Source organism: Dasypus novemcinctus, chromosome 4 (genome assembly GCF_030445035.2).
Source record: "Dasypus novemcinctus isolate mDasNov1 chromosome 4, mDasNov1.1.hap2, whole genome shotgun sequence".
In the NCBI taxonomy this organism is placed as follows: Eukaryota; Metazoa; Chordata; class Mammalia; order Cingulata; family Dasypodidae; genus Dasypus; species Dasypus novemcinctus.
Genome location: NC_080676.1, coordinates 53,693,920 through 53,700,676, shown reverse-complemented (window position 1 = coordinate 53,700,676; position 6,757 = coordinate 53,693,920). Strand labels below are relative to the sequence as shown.

The 6,757-nt window shown below is 43.4% G+C and overlaps 1 protein-coding gene across 1 annotated transcript in view; it reads left to right on the top strand.

Moving 5' to 3' along the window:
- Positions 1–3,701: 3,701 nt before the first annotated feature.
- GNB4 (G protein subunit beta 4) overlaps positions 3,702–6,757 on the top strand; it is a 103,816-nt gene continuing 100,760 nt past the window's right edge. The window contains exon 1 of the mRNA XM_004478969.4: positions 3,702–3,960. The gene's annotated coding sequence lies outside the window, so the exon portion shown is untranslated. The remainder of the gene's footprint in view (positions 3,961–6,757) is intronic.

Sequence of the window (6,757 nt, the reverse complement as noted above, 5' to 3'; positions counted from 1 at the left end):
AGCTTTTACTCCAAATAAATACCCTTTATAAAAGCAACAGATTTCTGGAACTTAACATCAGCACCCCTTTGGTTGATTGATAGAGGGAGCAAAACCACTTTGCATAAGCAGTTGCAACTAAACTCCAAGTGTGGAGAAGTAGGAGCCTATGACTACCCCCACCCGAGAGGAAAATTCCACAGCCCCCTAACCGCATATATCTCGCTTCTGTAACAAGCTTGCTCGACTGTAAAACCTTATCTCAGAGCCTCCTCCTGTAGAAAATCTTGTCAGCCCCTGCCAAAAGACCAACCCGACCCAGACCCTTGTAAATAACAAGAACTCTCCAACTGCTTGTCTCCCCTGATAGAATCCCCAGCACTGAATTAACCACAAACATCTGCTTCTGTACGTGCTTGCTTGCTGAGCTATTGCCGTCCCCCCACCCCAAACCTAAAGGCCTGTATAAGCAAACTTCCCCTGCAACCGGGGGCTGCTCTCTCCTCTGCATAGGATGAGACAGTCACCACACAGCTAATAAAGCTCTCAATTGGAACTTTATTCAGAGTCTGAGTCTGGTCGATATCGCTGGTCCATAACACAAGAAAAACAATGATCATTCTCCCTTCTCAGATTCTAGGCTGAGGGTGCAGGTGAGGTCCAGTTAGGAATGTAAAAGAAATAGACAAGTGCATTCATTCATTCATTTTCCACTGAGTACCTACTATGTGCAAGGCCCTCTGTTAATCCCTATGAGGATGAAACAGACAGGGATTTAGCCCACAAAGATTCTCTAGCAGGACCCCATTATCCTCCCTGAATACAAAAGGATTTGAGAACTTGTGCCTAGAGAGTTAGTTATCTAATCCTAATTATCAGCAAGTGGCTAATCGAACAGTAAGCTCAAACATTGCAAGCAGAATACAGCACTACAATGATCTACATAAACCAGTTTTCAAAACATTAGTGTCTTCTTTCATTCTTTTCTCCCTTCCTTTGTTCCTTGTTCCCTCCCACCCTTCTCCCCTTCTTTCCTTCTTTCTTTTTTCTATCTTCATGATCTACATTATCTTCAAAAAAGTTACTAATTTCTGGATCACTTGGGTGCCTTACTATTTTCTCATGAAATTGCTCCAGATAATGTAATTCTTTGGGCTTGTTCTTTAACAAATTAGTGTTCGTTTCAAAAATATATGTATTAGAGGTAGCAAAACAGAAATGTAATATTGTTGGAAGTGGGGTAGCTTGGATAATAAACTTTCCCTTTTTGTACTTGGACTTTATTCTTCTAGTAATTTCTCTATCCACATCAAATTTTAAGGGGAATTGAAGTGATCATTTTGCATCATTTTATTCTCAAAGCTTCTGTAGCAATGTGACATAGTTAGGAATTCCAAAAATAGATATTGGATTATGTTTGTAAACTGGTCTGAACCTAGGCATGATTAAGTTATGATTAGGGCTTTGATTGGGCCACATCATTAAGGTGTTGAGTCCCCACCCTTTGGTAAAAGGCATGGCAAGGACAGAGTTGAGGGCATTTTGATGTTGGAGTTTTGATTTGGAGTTTGATGCTGGAGTCTTGAGCTGGAGCCCCGGGAAGAGAGGACCTAGAGATGGCTTCTTAGACACGGCAGAAACCCCAGGGAGAGAGACAGAGCCGTTCACCTGATAGTCTACAGCTGACCTTGTGGAGAAAGGCAAACCCTAGAAAGCCTCATTGTCTACATATTCTACAGCTGGGGTTGTGGTGAAAACGGAGGACTGAGCCCAGAGAGAGGCAAGACCTGGGAAGACAGGAACCCTGGCAGACGTTGGCAGTCATCTTGCTTCAGCACGTGAAAACAGACTTTGTTGAGGGAAGTAATTTATGCTTTATGGCCTGGTATCTGTAAGCTCCTATCCCAAATAAATACCCTTTATACAAACCAACCAGTTTCTGGTATTTTGCATTAGCATCACTTTAGCTGACTAATACAGCTTCAAACACAGTTCAGTAAAATTCTTGTTATATCTTTTTTGGGTTTTGATGTTTTTATCTATAAATTTAAAAGATAGGACTTTGATAGAGAGTATTTAGGAGCCGCTGATTTACATTTCTCCTAATCCTTTCTGGAATAGAATATCTCAGTGTAAATTTCCACTATGTTTTCCTGAACACCAGCAACTTCTTTTTCAACAAATAATCTTAACCCAACCACCTCTCAAAGCCCCATAATATCTGCTAAGTGCCATAATGACTGCTAAATCATTCCAATCTGGGTTCCATGCAAGGCCCTGCCACTCCCTTTGTGGCTCTAGATAAATTACTTAATCTCTCTGAGCCTCAGCGTCCTTATCTGTAAAATGGAGACAAAACCCACATTGCAAGGCCATTGTGAAGATTCAGTAGGAGAAGCAGAGACAGTCCTTAAATCACAATTCCCCTTTGCTTCCTTCTAAATATGACAGTGATAAAGCTCAAGATTTAATCATTAAAATATATAAACAGTTACCGATGCCAAGTACTCTCTTCCATCCAGCTCCCAACCAACTTTTCTTCCTCCTTCATCTGTAGATTTGGCATTTCTCCTTCTTAATGGAAAAAAAAACAACCAACAATTAGGGAAAATGAAACTTTGAGGGAAAAATACTTGTAATTTCATCATCCTAGCACCATGACTGGTTCCATTTTGCTATGGTCTCGCTTTTATACAAAAGTGTCACATTTTCTCCACAGTCGGAATCAGGATGTACTTATCATGGCATTATCTCTTTTAAAGTACTAATAGATTTATTCCAGGTGATAGTGGGAAGCAGCTGAAGAAAAAGGAATGGGTGCGGGGGTGTTAAAGTTCTCTTATGATATTGTTCAAATCTTTCTCCACCACAGAAACTTCACAAAGAACTCCTCTGCAGTTTTTGTTACCAAGGGCTGTTTCTTTAAATTGTTTGACGTCAGAGAAGGAATGCTATAGCAACAGTCTGTCAAACTGGAATTAACTCAGAAGAAAGATGGGGGTGGGGAAAAGAAAATTGCTCTCGGGCGGTACTGACTTCAGAGGGAGCAAATTGGGTAGATGCATCTCATTTATGACATTTTAAACACAAAACACCCAAAGAAATGTGAAATTGTGCTCTCGATTGAGATGCACATTATGTTGAATTCATGCAGAGATGAGCGGCTTGGCAGAATTACCTGCAAGTCCTTCCTGTGCCATCAGGGATAATATTCTGAGTATTGATCTTTTATTTAGAGGCAGGCTCTGGGCAAACCTAACTTCATTTAATATTCATAGCACCTTTATGAAGTAGGTATCACTATCCTTTTTACCGGTAAGAAACTGAGGCCCTGAGGTATTATAGTACGGGATCACACAACTAGGGATGGTAGAATTAGAATTACAACGCAATTTCGTATGACTCTGGGCTTCAATTTACTCTTACATCTAGAATTCCTGAATGTGATATATAAGTGCGGCTGGAGTCTTCTAGCTCAGCTCCACTCTCCAGCGCACGAGCAAACTGAAGCCATCGCTGGGCCCAGAAGGAAACTAACCACTCCGCTTTAGGCGGGTGCTACTCAGAAGTTAACTTCGGCGTTCAGGCGCCACACCAGCAAGAAAACGAAACTGCCCGGGATTTAATGTTTTTCTTCTCCTTCTAGCAGGAAACGAGAGAGAAAATAGGAAGCAGAAGCTCCGCGCGCCACCCGCTCTCTTCGCCCCCCGCCCGGCCCGCGCGCGCTCCAGAGCCTGCGCGCGGCCGCGGGGCGTCCTCGCGGTCCGCGCGCCCTCGTGCCCAGCGCCTGCGGCCACGTCTCCGCCCCCGCCCGGCGGAGTCGGCCGCCCCGCGGCGCGGGCCAGGGTGTGGCCGGCGGGTCTCGGCGGCGCTGCTGGCGGCGGTGCGCTGCACTCTGCACGCTGCCTTGGCTCGCGAGGGCCGGTGAGCGCCGAGCGGACGCCGCAGCGCCAGGTCGACGCGGGTTGGAGCTCCCTCCTGGTAGGCGCTCGCTGCGGCTCATCAGTGCGCTCCGCGAGGGGACCCTGGGCTTCCCGCAGGGGGTGAGAGGGCCGAGGCAAGGGTCGGGACGGATGCCGTCTGACTCCTGGAGGGGAGCTTCGGGCGGCGGACCTTGCCCGGGAGCGACGGGGCGGGCGCGCCTCGGCTGCGCGCTACGGGGCTCCGCGCTGCTTGGCTCCCGCGCGCCGACTGGCCTTTCGGCCGCCTCCGCCGGCACTTCCTGGGCAGCTGGACCGCTCTCTCTGGGAAGCGAGGGTTCCAAGCGCTCCACGCCCCGACTTCCCCCGCCTGTCACGGGCTTGAGCCCCGGATTAAAATAGCGGCTGTTCGGAGCAGCCTGGGGAGGTTATTGGGCACCTTGAGAAAGCTCATAAAAGTTCTGCATGGAGTGCTAAAAACGACTCCCGTGGCTTCGTGTCATAAAACATTTGTGAAATGATGTCCGGCGTTTTTGGAGGAAATTAATGGATGTTGAGTGCTTGTGAGTTCGGCACGATAGTGTTTTCCTTTTCTTTCCACACTCTTTTCTGCTTCAGAACACAAATGATTGCCGTATGCTTCGGTGTTATTGCTATTTGGTAAGGAAAGATTGAACTTCCACAAGTTTGAGAACAGGCTTTCATTTGTTTATAGAAGTAAAACTTTGTTATTTTGCATGTCTCTCTCCCTTCTCTTTCTTTTTTAGTAAAGGGTGAAGATATATCTTTCTCTCTCAGCTACTGTCAAAATAGCTCCGCTTGTGGATTAGCACCTACTGGGAAGTTTTTCTTAAGACATTGAGAATTTGATCATTGATTAGAATGTTTTAAAATCAGTCCATCTCAATGTTGCAAACTGAGATTGTGACCTCTAAGTACATCTTCTGGAACAGAGGCAGAGTACGCACTGCTTAAGATGAAAGGGGAAAAAAATCATTTCTAGTTGGTGAGGGGAACAGGGCTATATATTTAAAGTTGTATGTTTTGAGATCCTTTACCATTAAACGCATTAAGACTTATCAGTGTGGGGCTTTTGGTTTATTACTCATCCTAGACTCTGAAAGCTTATTTTATGTTTCAGTATGTAGCTAAAGGTAATTTCAAGATTTTCAAGGTTGTTGGGGAAGAATTTGGAACTTTAAAAATACGGTTTTATTGAACATCGTTTACCCTCCTGTGTACATACATTTATAAAATGATAAAATTGGTTAATATATCTTACAGTTACGTTCATCTCTTTGTGAACCACGGGCTTTATTTACCAGGTTACTCCCAGGCGTTGGTCTTTTCTAACCTGTAGAATTGGTTTCTTTTAAGTCATTGGCCTTAAGTATGTCAGCACATATTTTTACATTTTAAAAATAGACTGGAGCAATTTGAAAATTAAGAATGGGAACCAAGTATTTGACATTTTTCTGCACTTACCAAAACACTCCTGAAATGGTGTGATTTCTCAGATTTCTTTCAGGCATATTACTCATGAACTGGCTGTGTTATTGGTTTCTTTACCTTGTGAATTAGTTTAATCTGCATTTGTTATAGGACCTAGTTAGTAAACATCTCCTTTGGGCCAGGGGTGATGCTATACATTATTCTATTTATAGCTCATGCTATCTTGGCAAAGGGGATACAGCTCATGTAGTGATACTTCTACAGATGAGAAAACTGTGGCTCAGAGATGTTAAGTGACTTGCTTATGGTCTGGTATCTGTTAAGTAACTCAACTGGGATTGAAGGCAGGTATCTTTCTCTCCAAAATCCTTGCTCTTTCCTCCGTGCCACAACAACTTCTAGTGCCAGGGCATAAGGAGTCACCCTCAACTGCTAATTAGCATATTTGTAAAATTTCTAGGACACGTCAGAGATGTGTGTATTTGATTTTTCTCCACGATCTTTACCATCCTTCTGTGTTAGTAGACAGACCCTTACATCACCATTCTCCTCTCGACACCTGGTTAAATGTATTGTTAAGTTTAAAACCTCCCTGTCCTGAGGCAGAATTTTTCCTATTGACATAAATAGGTAGTGATAGCTTGCTTACCCTTCCACAATAACCCCATTTTAAAGTGGGTTTTCTAGAGACATAGATTAAAAACTAATTTGGAAGGTTACAAACAGGGTGGCAATCTATTTTGCAATATAAGAATCCTTTAATAACCCTTAAATGATACCAGAAGATATTTAGAAAGATGTTGATCCCTTCAACTATCCCCTTCTCCTGCATCTTTAGTTTTTCTGTTTCTACGGAATCATTCACATTTTTATGCAGCCTGTTATGTCTCCTTTCTTAAAGTAAAATTCTTTCTTGGTCCACTGACCTGCTTCAGGAACTGTCTCATTTCTCTGTTCCATCTTGAGAAACCGTAATTCTTTCACAGAGCAAGAAGAAATATGGAGGGGATTGCCAGAACCTGAGGAAATTACTTATCTGCAGTGGATGCGTAGGAACTGAGAAATGGGATAGCTGAAGGAATGGCACTGCTCTGAATATGCCTTTTTGGTACAGTTTTGAGTAGTGGAAACTTGTTAATGTTTTTCATATTCACAAAAATGTCCTAGAAGCAATTACACCATAGTAGCAATTAACAGAACTGGAGCCCATATCTTGGTTTCAAAATATTCCCCACTAAAAGGAACCAGGAATCCTTAGAGAAATAGAAATGGCTGATTATAGAGCTGGGGCATGGAAAGTAGAAGATGAGCCTGAAATATCTTGTGCCACAAAGTAAGGAAATATTCAAAAAATGGTGGGGGCATGTCAAAATGAGTTAGTTTGAAGGACTTCCCAATGGCTCAAT